The sequence below is a fragment of the Mustela lutreola genome, chromosome 7 (genome assembly GCF_030435805.1).
Source record: "Mustela lutreola isolate mMusLut2 chromosome 7, mMusLut2.pri, whole genome shotgun sequence".
Classification (NCBI taxonomy): domain Eukaryota; kingdom Metazoa; phylum Chordata; class Mammalia; order Carnivora; family Mustelidae; genus Mustela; species Mustela lutreola.
The window spans coordinates 53911566-53928033 of NC_081296.1; the positions used below are offsets into that span (position 1 = coordinate 53911566).

Consider the following 16468-nt stretch of genomic DNA (forward strand, 5'->3'; position numbering starts at 1 on the left):
ATACAGGAAATGTGCTACAGCCCAGGGATGGACAAAGTGCCCAGGGACATGGGGACAGACTGATAATTCTGTGGGAGGGGGTGGGGGGAGGAGGGAAGGGTCAGTGCTAGGAATTATTATCCAAAGGAAGTTTCTGGACGACAAACATGATCACGTGAACTTGTGGGTACATGGTGATATTGGTCTCCGGGAATGAGGATGTCTTTATCTTCTTGGTCTTTTGCTAAACTGAGTACTGTTGTAAAAATGTTACTTCGTGGCCTGCATGGCCGGGTCAGTGACCATTGTGCTGTATTTATTCCACTGACAGCATTCTCTCGTCGAAGTAAGAAGTAATTTAGTATTGCAAACCTGAAATTCAGGTTTCCTCGGTGGGAACAGTGACTTTAGATATATTGGCTCCGAATGTAACAAAGAGTGTCAGTAAACACTGGGTAACTTGTTGATTATCGTGGATACTTAGAATTTCAGCATTCTGGTGTGACCTGGCTTTCTGGGTCTCTGGTTAACACTTGCTGAACTGAATCTTGTAAGCCTGAGTTTCTGCGTGGACATAAGAGCTTTGAATGATCCTTTTTAAAGAAAAATCTTCACAAGGATGTCAAGTTTCAAGTGACCATTTTAATCGTGGAAGAAAGTCAGCCAATACAGTAGTCATTTAGTTCTGATGAGAAACGCAAGAAGCCGATGAAATTGAGAGAATGTGGCCCAAGCTTATCACATCAGAAATCCAATTAAAATGAGTTCTTGAAAAATAAATATTGGTTTAATAATGTAAACTTGTAATTGCTGTATTATTTTAACGGAAATAAAATTAACATGATTTAATGGACCGAGCGACCATTAATTTTCCCTTGTTAATTTATTAGGGGATTTTAATGCCATGTAACGCACAATACAGCCATTGTTCTGCGTGAGCTCCTTTATGAAATAAATAGGGCCAGGAAGCGCTGGCTTTAAAAATTGGAATCAGACTTCATTCCCACTACCTTATTCTCCCATCTTTTTATTCCGCTTCTCCCCTCAGCCTCCTAAAAAGGAGATAGAGTTTTCTGCAATTAACAAGGCTCATGATTAGACCTAATGAACTTCTTGTCCTCCTCTGCATCTGGGGCTGGGAGGTTTTACCTCCTGGTGCAGGTGGGAATGGCTGAGGCCCAGTTGGACGGTACTAGCCACTCCCCCAGAGGGGCGGGGACTCGTCTGCTGACCACTGAGCAGTTCTTGGCCACGGAGCCTTCAACGTGTCTCCCCCTTCACGTCCAGTGTATCCTGGAAACAGTTGGAAATGGCCATATCAACCCAACTCGCCAAAAATTTGGTTTCTCATTTTACTCTGTGCCAAGTTTCAGAACCACGATCCCCAGAGAACTCCTCCCCTTCCTTTTTCTGCTTTCCTGCATCGTCTGTCCCTGGAGCCAAACGCTATGCTAGGGGGCAGGAGTGACAGAGTCAAGAAGACTGGCACCACCCCTACCGTCTGGTAGCTTCTAGTCCACCGGCTGCCAACATGGGTTCTTTGGATTTGTAATAATGCCCTAGGTGTTCCCCCTGGTGAATTTGAAAATACTGTTTTCTTGAGGCTGGAGAGCCGAATAGCTCAAGCTCTACAGTTTACAGACTCCTGACAAAGAGGATTTGCGTGTGTGTGTGCATGCCTGTGTGCGTGTGTAACGGTATTTTTTGTTTTTATTTAATTAATGGTTTTAGAAATAAATCTGTAGTACAGGTCACCCTATTCGCTGGTGATTACCCGAGGCCTCTGCTGTAAATAGAGCCAGCCACAGCCGTATCTGCTGCAGAATGTTTTGACAGAAAGACTCAATTGAAAATGAAAACACAGTCGAAGCCTATTAATTAAGAAGTTTGGCTAATTCTGGACTAGGCTGAAGTTTGTTTAGCAGGCTTTTTCTCCCAAGAAATGCTGTCAAAGAAAAGTTCGTTATAAACAGGGCTTTGGGGTTCCTTTTGGAGGCAGGAGTCAGCAGACCTGGGTTAGGTTCTAGGCTTAGCTCTGTTTCGGATTGGCTGTGTGACCTGGGGCAAATTGCTTAACATCTCTGGGCCTCAGATGTTCCCAGTTCATAGGTGAGCAAGGTGTTATTGGTGTTCTAACACTAAAGTAGTTTTCATGCAAGCATTTCAGGATCTCTCCTTTGGATGCATTCAGTTGAATAATCCATCACAGGTCTTTCTTTCTTTCTTCTTCTTTTTTTTTTTTTTTTTAAGATTTTATTTATTTATTTATTTGACAGACAGAGATCACAAGTAGACAGAGAGGCAGGCAGAGAGAGAGAGGGAAGGAAGCAGGCTCCCTGCAGAGGAGAGAGCCCGATGTAGGGCTCCATCCCAGGACCCCAGGATCATGACCTGAGCTGAAGGCAGAGGCTCTAACCCACTGAGCCACCCAGGTGCCCCCATCACAGGTCTTTTCTTGATTATTAATGTCCTGAGAGCCTGTCAGTCGAGCCAATTAATTTATACAAGTGCAAGTAATAAAACTATAATCCAGTCTTAATTATGGCTTCTGTCCTCCCTGCGCCTCCCTTAACTCTCTTAATCTAAATCCCCGAAATGTAACTACCAAGGAATATAAAAATGACCAAATTCGAGGCTAGAGACATGAAGGCTATGTGTCTTCAGATGCATTGAGCAATTTTTCTCCTTTTGTTGCTATTTTTGGCCATTCTCAGAGCCGGAAGTTTACAGGCACTAATGACCACAGATGCCTAAAAATGGTGACCGGTGAAGAGGTGGGCATTCTGACGGATACCTGTGGAAAATGTTGGCTCCTATGTCAGAACTTACCCAGGAAGCCTCTTTTATTTATTTTCAAGCATCTATATAAAGAAAGGCTATACTTTTGGAAAGCATTTTGCCTTTTGTTAGGCAATGTGGAGGTTACAAATTGAAACCCCAGCCAGGGAATGAAAAGTGAGTTTCCCCCCGAAAAAGCACTTTTTCTGTAACCCCTGGCCCTCCCTGCTAACATCAGGCAAGTTTTTCTCCTTACTGCTCTGCTCAGCAAAGGACGAGAGCGCTGTGTAAGACACATTGTGTACGGGTTTACCTCTGAAACTTCCAGAGCTATAAATCTGGTTACTTTTGCTGCTCCGTGTTCCATCACCGATTGCCAAGCCAAGTTGTAGCTCTGAGGTGTCACCTTTTTTTTTTTTTTTCCTTTTAGACTGGACTCTTGAAAATAGTGATGCTTTTTGGGTGTGTGTGTTTTAAAGGTCTGTTTTTACGCTGTCACGGCTCAAAAATGCCAAAAGGCATTTTTTCCTTAAAAAATCACCTCTGGGCTAAGCCCAACTGTGGAGTAATGGATCCAGAAAAGACTTTTTGAGTAGTTACAAGCGGCTGAAAGCAGGCCCTGACGATGGAAATTGGGTTTTTCCTTTTGCTTCAAATCTTTCCCGTTGTAAAGTCTCTGTGACCCTCGTTGAATTCGAACTCAAGGTGAGCCTTATTTCTCTGTGTGCATGGGAGGGCTGGGTGAGTTGGTTTATCCTGCTGTCTCTTTAAATTTTACATGTAGCCGTTTATTTCTAACCCAAAAGATGCTTAAAATATTACCTGGGGAGCAGGGGTGGGGATGGGGTGGGCGTGGGTAGACAGGAAAAGCCTGGTAATGAAGAAAGAGCAAAGGGCTCTGGAGTCTGATAGGCCTGGGTCTGCGTCTGCCAGTTGCTGGCTCTGTGGCAAACTTGGGTACATTTGCTTCAATTTCTTGAGCCTGTTTCCTTATCTGTAAAATGCGGATGGGACCGCCATAAATCAATCCAAATGAGGTAAGAGAGATCAAGACCTTGCCTCATATTTGCAGCTCACGGCCCATAGTAGGTGCGCAGTAAATCCCTTTCCCTTTCAGGAGGGATATTTGACAGAGAGTGGCAGTCCATTGCAGCAGAGGAACCCCCTTCCCAACCTTGCTCTCAGAGCTCACCCTTGGGAGAACCTCAGTTCCCATAGTGACAATCCCCGCCCCCCAGCCCAGCAAGGGCACCCAAGCATGCCACTGGTTGGTTGAGGGCTAGGCCAGCCACGGAAAGGAAAGAGAAACAATTCATTTTCTTGGGTGGTTCTGCCCTCCCCCCTCCCTCTCCCCCTCTTTATTGTCATTTAAAAAATTGTTTGACTGACTAAAAATAATAGTATTGAAAACAAACTTTGATGAATCAGGGCTCCTGGGGTGGGGGATGGGCTGGCTCCTGAAGCAGAAATGCGGTGACTCAAGCCCTTGTCACCGATAGCCAGCGGGTAGGTGTGTGCAAGTGCACGATGTTTGTTGTTGCTGGGTTTTTTTTTTTTTTTTTTTGAGACCTGGTTGGAAAGCAGTTCTGGTCCCAACCACCACTTCACCATTCGGCTTGGTGATTGAGTAAGGATGGTCAGCACTGGTTGTGTAGATGCGGGCGGTGGTGCCCTTGACTGCCCTTAGGTGTTCACACGAGAGGACTCCTGCCTGCAGGGCCGAGCTTTGATCCTCCTTCCGGGGGGTGCTCCCTCTCACGTGACAGAGCTGTAGGGTCAAGGGGTGGCCCATCTAGGGCCCACACTTCCTCCTTTCAGGCTATGCTTTGGGTTCTAACCCTTCAGTTCCCTGCCCCCATCATCTCAAGATTGCTTCCAAGTCCTGTGTGGGCCTTTCCTGGATCCATCTGCCCCAGGGAGGGCATACTGCGTCATGCTCACCTCTTCCCACGGATTCCCTGGGAAAGTGAGCCAAGTGGTGCCTGGTCCCTTCAAGCAAAGGCCTCGAGACCAGATCTTGGCGTCCCCCCATGGTGTCCCGTGTGCCTGGCCCAGCGCCTTGGGTGGAACGTCCCCGGACAGGGTTCTTTGGTTTCTTCCTTTCCACTTCCTGACATGGACACGTGTGCGCCCATGAGCCTAAGGTTCTGACAAGGCGTGCAGGGCAGGGGGATGGAGGAGTCGGATGGATTTCACACTTATGGCATCTGTATGGGTGTGCATAAAGCTGGTCAGTATGTGTGATAGTGCCGGGGGTAGGCTGGCATCTGGGCCCTGTTCTCCCTGAATGTCCACATTCCCCTGTGAAACCCAGGGGCCAGGGAACTCTAAATGCAAAGCTGGCCTTCTGAGGTTGCATTAAGGTATTTGGTAGGGTAGAAGGATAGAATACATTCTATTTATCGGTTTGTAACCTTGACTTCTATCTTTCGAACAGGACCTATGGCATGTAGGCCTTTGCACGTCCTCTGCTTAGGACCCACCAGTGGCAGAGCAGGTCGGTTTCTAGCACCTCCTCTCTATTGTGGGGCCACAACTGAGGCCCAGCCTAGGTGGTACCGCTGTATGGACAAGGCTCTGGGGACTTCCACGGAGACTGATTTCCTTCCCCTTGAACCTGGATCCGAGTGGATTACAACTCAGGGAGAAGGCAGTATGTGTTGTAGTTGCCGGTCTCAGAAGTGGGGTGGAGAGCAGGAATGCCGCTGGTGCATTTGTTTGCTGATGTGTTTACTGGGCACTGACGTTGTGTTGGGCCTTACGGGATATGGAGACATAGAGGTGAGGTCCTATCTCTGAGCTGTATAGAGGCAGGACGGGTCCCACCGACCGCTGTTAGGGAGGGTTTGTAGGACAGATGCTCTCATAAAGGTCACATCAGTATTGACTTGAGAGCCCAGAGGAAGAGCAGCTCTCTTTTTGGGGGGAAGGCAGGAGGCTTCCCAGAGGCAGTGGTTCTCCAGCAGGACCTTGACGGATGGATAGAACATGCACATGGGGCGAAGGCTGCCTGGCACACTGGCCGGATGGAGCACTGGAGGAGATTTCCGGGTGGCCCGGCTGTGGAGGGCGTGTTGGCCAGGCTTCAGTAGGCCAGGCTTGGCATTTGGACCTTGCTCTTGAGCACTTTGGGGATTTTCAGGTAGGGGTCCAAGCCACCGCTGGTTGGGACTTCATTTCCTCCCCAACCCTGGGGCTGGTAGCAGAAGATTTTCTGCCCGAGTCACCCAAGTTAGAGTCCTAATCCCTCACACCACCACGTGGACAGCTTTAGGCTATGTCTGGGCCGGGTGAAAATAGTGTTTTGTTCGTTCTCAGGGGAGAAGACTAGCTGTCCAGCCAGGAGGGCTCTGGGAGCCCAGGTGTTCAGGTAATTAGCTGGTGAGTCACGCTCACCTCTTCCCACGGATTCCTTGGGAAGGTGAGCCGAGTGGTGCCTGGTCCCTTCAAGCAAAGGCCTCGAGACCAGATCTCGGCGTCCCCCATGGTGTCCCGTGTGCCTGGCCCAGTGCCTTGGGTGGAACGTCCCCGGACAGGGTTCTTTGGTTTCTTCCTTGATGACCATCTAGGCCAGCAGGCCTTCCATTTCCCGACCACCTTGCAGTCGGAGAGCATGCCTCCCTTCTCTCCTGCAGATTCACAGAACGCCGTTTCAGTGTCTTAAAAAATGAGATTATATTCCCTAATTAGAGAACAACATCATTTACTTAAGTCTGTGTTGTTCATTTCTTTTTATTTTTTTTAAAGTTTATTTATGTTTCTTAGTAATCTCTGCACCCAGTGTGGGGCTCGAACTCACAACCCTGAGATCAAGAGTCCCATGTTTTTCTGACTGAGCCCGCCAGGTGCCCCCGTGTTGCTCATTTCTGTCAGCCCTGAGAGCAAGCAGAGAGCCTGCTGACCATTTAGAGATTGGGTACAACTTACCGTATGGGGTTGGAGTTCGCTTTCTGTGGATGCTGTCAGTGGACGCTGACAGGTTTTCAGAAGATAAAGTTTTGGGTCCACGGACTGCTCCTGGTTTGTAGACCGTTTTTGAAGACACCCATGGAGCCCCGCTTCTGAAGGGACAGCAGACAACCGAGGAAACCTCTAGGTTTATGCTCGGGAGATGCACGTTCAGACCTCTGCTCCCCCACTCGCTGCTTTGGTGACTCGGATGGGTCCCCTCGCTTCTTTGAGCTTCCTTTCTCTATCGGTGAAACGGGAACAATAATACTTTCCTCAGTAGGACTGTTGACATTATTTGTGTGTATGAGCTATGCATTCAGAGCACTCACAGACCAGAAAATATTACAGTGTCATTTGCTATTTCTTTATGAAGCGCTACTCTGTCGTATAGCTAAAGATGCTTTCTGAGAGAGACGGACTGAGGCTTGTGAGTTCACACCCAGATTTTCACAGTGGCCTTTCGAGAAAAATCACAAAGGATGCACACAATTCAATTGCAGTATGAACTCAGGATGTGCATGCTTGGGGAGGCAGCAGTGCCAGAAGCTTCTGCAAATTGATGCTCTGGGCCCTGCCTGAGGATTTGACTCGGCAGTGTTGACCTGGGGCTGGTCACCTGAGCCCTCTCCCCTGGGAGTGGGACAGTGTGAACTGAGTGCTGACTGTATGCCCGAGGCTAGCATGGGGCCACCGATCAACTAGTTGGTCTTCTTTCCCCATCTGCCGTACTCTGAGAAGGATGGGTTACTCATGGTCACAGAGGAGGGTGCTGAGGCTTTGAGGGGTCAACAGCAGAGCAGAAATCTGAGCTCAAATCTCTGGTTCCTGACTCTGGCTGTCTGCTCCCCACGCCAGGTCCCCCACAAGGGGCTACCATTCTTATCATTTTCAGCCTCATAAGCAGGTGATGGTCTGGGTAAGTTGCTTTAGGTCCCATGAGATGGAGCTGGATTTGCCTCAGAAGCTCTACCAGCCCTTCTAGAATCGGGAGTGACGATAGAATTTATTGAACAGAACAGGACACTTCTAATAGTGAGAAGGGGTGGTGCTATTATTAATTAGGGCCCCAAGGCAAGCATAAGCCCAGACTGTCCAGCCAAAGCTGGGCAAACAGGCGGCCTCAAGCCCCCTACCTCTGTGGCCATGGTTATGCCACCTGCCAAGGTAACTGGGAGCATTAGACCAGCCAGTTCTTATGGTACCGCTAAAGGGTAAGGGACTGTCTGGCTTACTTACTGTGAGTCCCAGGGAAGTGACTTTGCCTAAGGTTGTGTAGCAAGTTGTCAACACAATATTTGAAAATGGGATGAGGCCTTAGAAAGAATCACATTAACGCTAGAGCTTCCTTAAGTGGAGCAGAATTAGGGAACATTTGGCTCGGCTGATGGTTAGTCCAGAGGGAGGGGGACAGAGGGCAGGGGTGGGGGTGGCCATGGGGAGATGGTGTAAGGCATTCATCTGGCTGGAGAAGGTCTGCCATCCTCTACAGGCCTCGTCCCTTGGAAACCCAGGAGATGCCCTCAGGCCCAGTGATACTGAGATGGTATTTAACGGCCAGGAGCAGAGACTTCTGGAAGAGCTGACCTCTCCCGCTCCCCCGTTCCGTTTTAGAGGCCTTGAGGATCCCACTGGCCGGCGACTGGTGCAAGTTTAGTGGCTAATCCTTCTGCTGAGGAATTTTGGAAGGCATTGAGGAAGGAATTAAAAATAACAGCAAGCATGCCTTCTCTTTCTTTTTGATTGTGTTAAATGCATGGAATGTGCCAGGGCCTCTGTGAAGCACGTGGCCCCACATAACCCCTCCGCCAGTGGAATTCTGCAGAGGACAGGGAAGGGCTCGGAGCCATTCCGCCGCTGCTTTGTGTTCTCAGGATTTGTTCCTGTGATCTTCTCTTGCCCCGAAGAATTTGTCGGAAGTCTGGAGAGGTGAGCCCCCTGTGTTCTCCCAGCACAGGGCTGCGGTAGGCCAGGCCCTGTCTGAGGAGCTCCAAGGAGAGAGCAGCTGGAGTGACAGAGAGGACCGGTCACAGGCTGAGAAAAGGGAAGTGTAAATTCAGGCCGAGCTTGGCAGCATTTGCTTGGAGAACTTGAGCTGATACTGTGGAGCTCTGGTCGTCATCCTTTGTGGCTATGCCGTGTCTTATAAATAGCACAAGACGCATCCACCGCCCCCCCACCCCCCCGCCACTTTCTCTGCCTCACAGACACAAGGAGGCATGTGTGTGGGTGAGTATGGGCAGGGAGTATTAATTATTTATGTTCCGGTTCTTCGGAGAGACATCGTGGGAACTGGGCCCTGGGCTCCATGGAGATGACCAGGCCATCTCGTGGGTAAGGCGGCAGTCTGTTGCCGGGCTCCAGCAATCCGGACCGTTCCAGCCCTCTCCTCCGTAGCAGAGGCCCACAGTCCACAGTCCCTCGTGCCTGGTACCACACTAAGCTAGTTGGCCTTTCCCTCTCTGGTCTATCTCCTGTCCTCTCTCCATATTGGGGTCAGACTCACTGCCTTGGGGTACTTCGGGCTGCAAGTCACCTGAAACCCACATACCACCTTCAGGAGTGGGGAGGTTTCTTTTCTCTAAGTCAGGAGGTGGGAGGGTTCAGGCATCAGCCAGGACTTGGGAGCCTTCCATCTTTCTGCTTGGCCTGTCTTCAGCCTGAGGGGTTCTGCCTTCAAGCTCCACCCCTCTGGGTCCTGTGATGGCCCCAGCTGCTCCAGGCTCCACCCTCCCAGGGGGCAGAAAAGGCCTCTTCTCCTTGGGGGTCTCTCCCTCCAGGAAGAGCCTCTTGGGACCTCACTGGCCAGCGTCGTGTCCCGTGCAGTCATGGCACCAGTAATGGCTTGGGAGAAGCCTCTTGGAGTTGTGGATATGGACTCTTGGACTCATTACTGTGCTTAATCCCTGCTAGGCACTTGGTCAGTTTCAGTTAGCACATGCTGATTCCTGATTACCTTCTCTGAGCGGATTCCTGAGCACTCACTCGATGTCTTGCTAATTCTGAGGTTGTGGTGGAAAACCACCGTGGGAGCAGTTCCTGCCCCCACAGAGCTTAGAGTCCAGAAGAGACGGAGAAACAATGAAGTGATGGAGAGCCTCTAGCGTGTGGCCCATGGCCGTGTGCCTTGTGGCGTCTTTGGCAGCAGTGTGAGATCGGGGGTTTGGGGAGACAAACAGCTGTGTGACTCACACGGAAGACCCTGGAGGCCTCGGAGAGCTGTGCCTGAGGGTGGCATCTTGTGACCCAAGCGGGTGGCTTTGAGCAGTTCAGACTTCTGTCTCCTCCACTCCAGTCTTGTTTTCCTGTTGACGAAAGGAAGGCAGAAACTTGCCCTTGAGTGTGCAGTGGGGGAAAGGCACAGAGCTGAGAGCCTCCTGCCCCCAGGGGAAATTTTCTAAAGGTTCTTGTGGTATTCTGGCTTCAAAACCATGTGCAATTTAACGGCACGCTCAGTGTCTTTGGGAGTCTCACTGGCTTTGAATCCACTGGAAACTTTCTCTGAAAGCATATAGATGAAGAAATGAGAGTGCTATAAATGTTGTAGCGGTGAAAGACAAACGTGCTGACTGATTTATGTAATTATTTGTTGTTTTCTGATGGAACTTTCTGCAGAGATGGAATGCCCTGCAGTCTTCCTGTCACAGAAAGCTCATAACTTGACTTCAGGTCAGCATGTGTGTTTTCTTTCCAATTCAGGAAAAAAAAAAAAAAAAAAAGAGCCTGTCCCAAGGCCTCATGTTTCATTTTCCTATTGATCTAGATGCTGGGATAACTCGGGACCCTGGGGAACATCTCAAAGCTAATTAAAGATGTTTGCTTGAGGTTTGCCTGTTTTTCTTGCTTGATTGAGAGTTGCTGTTTTTTTCTTTTATTGTTAAAAAAAAAAAAAGGGAAGCTATCACCGCTGCTGATCCACGTGTAGGGGGGCGTGTTGCACCCCTCAGTAAACACGTGACGTCATCCTTCTGCTCTGTTAACACGGTTCCCCACAGAGAGGCACCTTTGAGCGTAGGCCTGGAACCAAAGCAGCTCCTTTTCCTTGAAAATTCCTGAGTTTCCAGGAGTCGTGGCCAGGTGAGGCTGGCCTTGAAGCCAAACTAAGTTGTCCCCAAGTGAGGCTGGACCTGTTTGATCAGCTCCGGTTCTGAAGTTAATGGCCCGAGCTCCCCACTCGGAGAGGGAGAGTCAGCGTGTGCGGAAGTGGAGGGCCCTAGTGCCATCCCAGGGTACCCCCAGCCCTTTGTTTAACCACGGCTGTGGACCAGTGGTCTCAGATGTTTACCCTCGCCTGTTTATAAGAGGGAAGTGTGGTCATATTTCTATCTCTTTTGTGGGCTGCACGGTTGCCTTCCTGGGGCTCATGTGGGAAGTGGTTACCGTTAGGAGGAGGGTAGAATAACAGTACTCACAAAGGGACTTTGATCCAAGAATCCTTTTGAATGTCAACTTTCGGCCACCGTGTTTTTAGTTTTATTTTATTTTATTTTATTTTATTTTATTTTATTTTATTTATTTGCCTGCCTATCGGCCTTCACTTCGGTTATGAAAAGAATCGAGCCACAGGCTGGATGGCGGGCTACCCCAGCCGGGCTGGAGCCAGACTGCTGTGCACGCGGCTCCCCTCCCTGGGTTTCACAGTGGCGGTGTCGCCCCAGCTCTGTGTCTCTCTCCATAGCTAGAGACCCTCCGTACCTCTGTGCTTTGGATGTCAGCGCCGGAAGGTCCCCGCTACACCTGGAATTGCACCTGTGCTTTTCCTTTCTGTCGTCCTTCCACAGCTTACGCTGGTTTGCATTCTTCTCGGGGCCTCAGGTTTAACGAAGGGTTGAATCCTTGAGAAGACAGACAGAGGCGCACATGGAGGCAATGTAGTCTCTGGGTCCTGTTGCTTCCGTGAGACCGAGGGGCCCTTGGCCACTCCCTGGTGGAGGTTGGCTTTGTGAATTCGAGAAGGTCAGCCTGGCTTCTCTGGGTATCTGTCTTTGCAGCTACGAAATGAGAGGCTCGAGAGAATCCCAGAGCTCTAAATCAACTGTCATGTTTTCTGATTCCTCTCTGTCCTCTCTTTCTTCCTTGGATTCTGGCCTTGGCTGTTTTTTTTTTTTTTTTTTTTCTTTGTTGTTGTTTTTTTTTTCCCTTTGTTTTGTTTTTTAGATTTCTTTTTTAAAATATATTATTTTTTAAAGATTTTATTTATATGAGAGACAGCACAAGTGAGCATGAGTGGGGGTTAGGGGACAGAGGGAGAAGCAGACTCCCCACTAAGCAGGGAGCCTGACACTGGGGCTTGATTCCAGGACCCCGAGATCATGAGCTGAGCCTAAGGCAGATGCCCAACTGACTGAGCCCCCCAGATGTCCCTATTTATTTATTTTTGAGAGATAGTATACACAAGTGCATGCACATGCATGCGGTGCGGGGGAGGGGGGGCAGAGGGAGAGAGAAGCTCAAGCAGACTCCCCAGTGAGCCAGGAGCCCAACTTGGGGCTTGTTCTCGGGACCCTGAGATCACGACCTGAGCTGAAAGCAAAAATTGGATGCTTTACCAACCACACTATCCAGGTGCCCCTGTGCTGTTTTCTGGATGCTCGTGTTTTCCTAGGGGAAAGCTTTCATCTTATGCTCTACCTTCAGATGTGGCCCATTCCTCCTTAATGATCTCACTTAATTCCATCATAATCCCTGTCGAATTCCCCAGAAATTTACTGAGCATCTTTAGTCAGTGGCGGTGGTGGGACCACGCACTGTGGTGGCCTGGCAGTTGTACATGCACGGTTGACTTGGACAGTCATACATACTTCTGCCTTTCTGACGCTTCTGGCTTGTGCTAGAATGAGGCTCACCTGATGGGGATCCCCTCCTTGCTCCTGGGCCAGGGGAAATCAGGGCACAGGCAGAGAGCAATTCCCACTTAGCCCAAAGCGTGCTTCCGCTGCCATCTAGGCACCATTCCCTCCGTCGTGTCGTAAAATACAGGAAGGAAGGGAACCGCGTTCATAGGTTGGTCAGAGATTTTAAACCAAGATTCAGCTCTCTCATATCCCCAGGAAACCAGAATCCACCACCTGATCCCTATGTGTCAGGCCCGCAGCTCAGCTCAGCAGAGTGTCCTTTCAAAACCGCAGTTAGGATCCTCTTTGCAAATGGCTTTTTTCATGAACCTCAGCCAGCAAGTATATTCTTTGAGGATTACAATTTGACTGGCGCAGTCAGGAATCTTTAGGGAGAAGCATCCTTTTGTCCTCAAGCTGTTTTAAGGCCACTGAGGCTTGGAAACTTCCAGAGAGGAACTGGAGAACGGCCTCTGAGAGTGTCTGGTAAGTGAACCATGAGCCTGATACTGCTTTTGTCGAGTCCGTCTCCGTAGGGGTTGCTCTGTGCTGTCAGGAGAGAGACCTAGAGGCAGAAGGTCCTAGTGGGCCAGCTTGGTGACCTTGGGTGAGTCACTTGACTCCCCCAGCCCCTGTTTTCCTCCTTTACAGACCAAAGGCGTTGGCTTGCCAGGCTTTTAAAGTTTCTTCCACTGTAAAACTTCAGATTCTCGAGCTTGCATTCAAAGAAATGACTGGCTGTGTTACTCATTCAGATAGTTTCGGGATCACTGTAAAATCGCTGTGGGGGCTTGAGATGGGGGCCTCCAGAAGACAGAATGGAAAAAGATCAGAGGCTTAAGGTGAGCTGTGGTAACTGAGACTCCTGCCTCAGAACATTTCACATTTGGTTGTCAGACTCCCTATAGAACGTCCCTAACGCTTTATGAAAACTCTGCTGCCCAGACCGTACCCCAGACCCGTGATTTTGGAATTTCTGCAGGTGGGACCTGCAGGAATCTGTATTTTAAAGTTCTGGTGATTGTGCAGCCAGGTTGGAGAATCCCAGCCTCAGATCTTATGTAAAGCTGTGGTTCGGTGTTACGGACATCTGTTCTGGGGGGGGGGGGGGGGGATGGGGGGCATGATCGCAGTTGCTTAAAAAATAAACAAAAAGCACATGCACTCAGACAGCAAAGTTCTAGATTCTAGCAGCGTGTTGGTTTGGTGAGCACAGTGGCTGCTACTGTGAGGTTTAGAGCTCCGGTTCTGTCGTATCTCTGGGTCAGTGGTTTCTCGACATCTCTGAAGGAGTGGAACCATCTGTAGTTGGTTACTTCTGCTCAGGAAACTCCGAGCACTGAGTCGGGGGGGTGGAGCCCAAATGGATTAAACAGGCCATTACACATATCCACACTTTTTTCGAGAGACAAAGTCAGAAGCCTTGGCCAACGTTGGCGTACCTTCGTGTCAGATCCTTGGCAATGCCCCGGGTGGATTCCAGGGGCTATGGAGGCACGTAGGCTATTGTCCCTGTGCTTCGGTGACAGTGGTCCTGCCTTTGGTTGAGAGCATGGGACACTTCATGAGCTGGACCATTTAAAGACTCCCATCCTTGCCCGGTTGTTAGTGGTTCGCAGCAGGGCAGCCTAAGACATCTGGTAGGGTACAGCTGTTTGGGTTCCACATTAATGGAAAGGGGCCCAGAGGGGAAAGGCCAGCTAAATGTGCATCTCTTTCAGGTGGCAGTTCAGAATGCAAAGGTGACTACTTAAGTTGGTGTGGAATGAGCTATGGAGGAAGGAGAACTTGTCCGTTCTGATCAACTCCAAAGAGTTTCACAAAGGGGGGGGGGGATGTTCCAGGAGGTTCTGAGATGACAAACTTTGCGGTGGACACATGGGCTAGATGTAAGTTGCCGTTTTTGAGATGAGCGAGGAGTACAGCAGTCAACAAATATTGATGGTGCTGAGCAAGACACCCAGAGAAATGGGAAATGTGTCCCCGTCTCCAAAGAGCCTATAGTCTCCCTAGGAGCTTAATACCCAGGTAGGGGAGGGGCATAGCAGTGAAGGCCTGCTCTGCTGTGGTCACGTGGTGAGTACTTGGGGGTTCAGATGCATCAAGGAATGTGGCTGTGAACCAGTAAAAGGGAGACACACCCACCCACCCCACTGTTGTGCAGGTCCCAACCCCACTTTCAACATGATGTCGATGGTTTTAGGGGAACAGCCCTGGTGGGCACCTCCTTGCTAGCAGGAATGACTTTCTTGTCCCCATCAACATTCTTGGCTTCCAAGAGTAAATTTCCCTTTAGCTTTTCCAAAAGTCTTCCTGGAAGGGAGGGGTGCGCTTTGCCAGACCCCTGCTTTGATGACCACCCTCTGCCCACCTTAATTTTCTGCATAGTTTCAGTTGGAGCATCTTTCTTTGCTGGGCTGAGAAATACCATGTAATACGATTGGTCCTGGTTCCAGCAGCCACCTGGCACCCTCTCGGCGGTGGCTGCGTTTCAGGTATGGATGGGAACGATTCTCCGTGCTTCAGAAAACTCAGGTTTATCCCGTGCGCAAGCTGTGTGACTGTCCGTTAAGGCAGCACTGGCTTCGTGAGGCCCTGGCTGTGGCCAAGGCTGTTATTTCTCTGTGGGTAATTATTCCGGGCTTCACGGTCACGAGCTGAGTGTAATCGGGGGCAGATAAGAAAGTTATATATAGAGCAAAGTACATATTTCTGAAGGTGGGTGGCAAAGCCATTACACGTGTGCGTGCACAGACGCGCGCGTGTCTCTGTGTGTTTAAAAAAAGACCTATATTTTCTGGGCAGCAGAATTTAAGTTTCCAGTAAACATCTCCCTCCCTCGTTGCTTCACCTTTTAATTTTGTGTTTACGGGCTCTGCACTTTGAAATGGTTTGGCGGTGAGGCCAGCCCTGCCTGAAACGGGTGGAGCCGGCCGGGCCCTTTGGAAGCCCTGGTTTAGGTCAGAGTTCTTAGAGTTCCTCGGACCAGCTGACTGGCAGCTCAGAGGTGATTACTCGAGCTCCTCTACAACAAAAATAGAAACCTTGAGCCTTGGGGGTGGGTGAGGGGGTGGAGGGCGGGGGATCTGCATTTATTAGTTTATCCCCCATGACCACCTCGGAGGCCAGGAGAATCCTCTATGGGTCATTCTGGGCCGGGATCGGTTTTCTCCGTTCCCCGTTTGCCCACGTGGACGGTTCTGCTCTGGAAGTCAGGACTTTCCAGAGCCTCAAGCCTGGGGCTAATTTTCAGTGGGGCACACACTGGGTTTAGCTGCTGCTCAGCGGAAGTGGCCTCTCCTGGGGCTTGGGGGGGGGGGGATGGAGGTGGGGGGGGGGTCACATTGTTGTTCTTTCTTCGCTTTGCTTGTCAGCTGGGGAAACACAGGGAAGGGAGGCAGATGAGCAGGAGAAGCTGGGGAGAAGACCGCCCACCCCCCCAAACCACAGAGCTGTCCCCTGCTGTGTGGTGGGGATGGCAGCAGAGGAACTTCACTGGCGTTTTGCTGCTTTTCACACCACTCCCAGTTGGGTGCTGCTGGAAAGACCATTTCAGAGCTGCCCCCTGCCACCCTGACAACAGAGGCAGCACCTGCTCTGGGGCCAGGAGGGAAGTCGTTTCTGCCAGCAGAGTCTGCAACTTGGGAGTGTGTGGTGTGGCCCGCCTGATCTCATCCCTTTGTTAGGGTCCCTTTGCTCTGGACAGAGAGGGCCCAGGGAAGCTGGGGGGGGGGGGCTTTCCCCCAGAGACCCTCAGCCCCTGACTCACGGTTCCCAGGAGACCCCCATGGGTGTGAGCACACCCAACAGCTTTCTTTTACAAAGTGGGCTTTTTTTTTTTTTTTTTTTAATTGGGGTGTGGGTGGGGGAGGATGGCTGCTTTGGGCTGTTGGTTCTGAAGAAGCCAGGCTATGATCATGGCTGCTGCT

General features: G+C 50.2%; 1 protein-coding gene across 2 annotated transcripts in view; it reads left to right on the top strand.

Annotated features, from left to right (window-relative positions):
- Positions 1-16468, top strand: part of SMAD3 (SMAD family member 3) — a 117122-nt gene that overhangs the window by 5591 nt on the left and 95063 nt on the right. Inside the window, exon 1 of one of the 2 annotated variants that reach the window (XM_059180900.1) lies at positions 8517-8634. The exons of the other annotated variant lie outside the window; for it this stretch is intronic. The gene's annotated coding sequence lies outside the window, so the exon portion shown is untranslated. Of the gene's footprint in view, positions 1-8516; positions 8635-16468 lie in introns of those variants that run through there. 2 annotated transcript variants of the gene reach the window in all.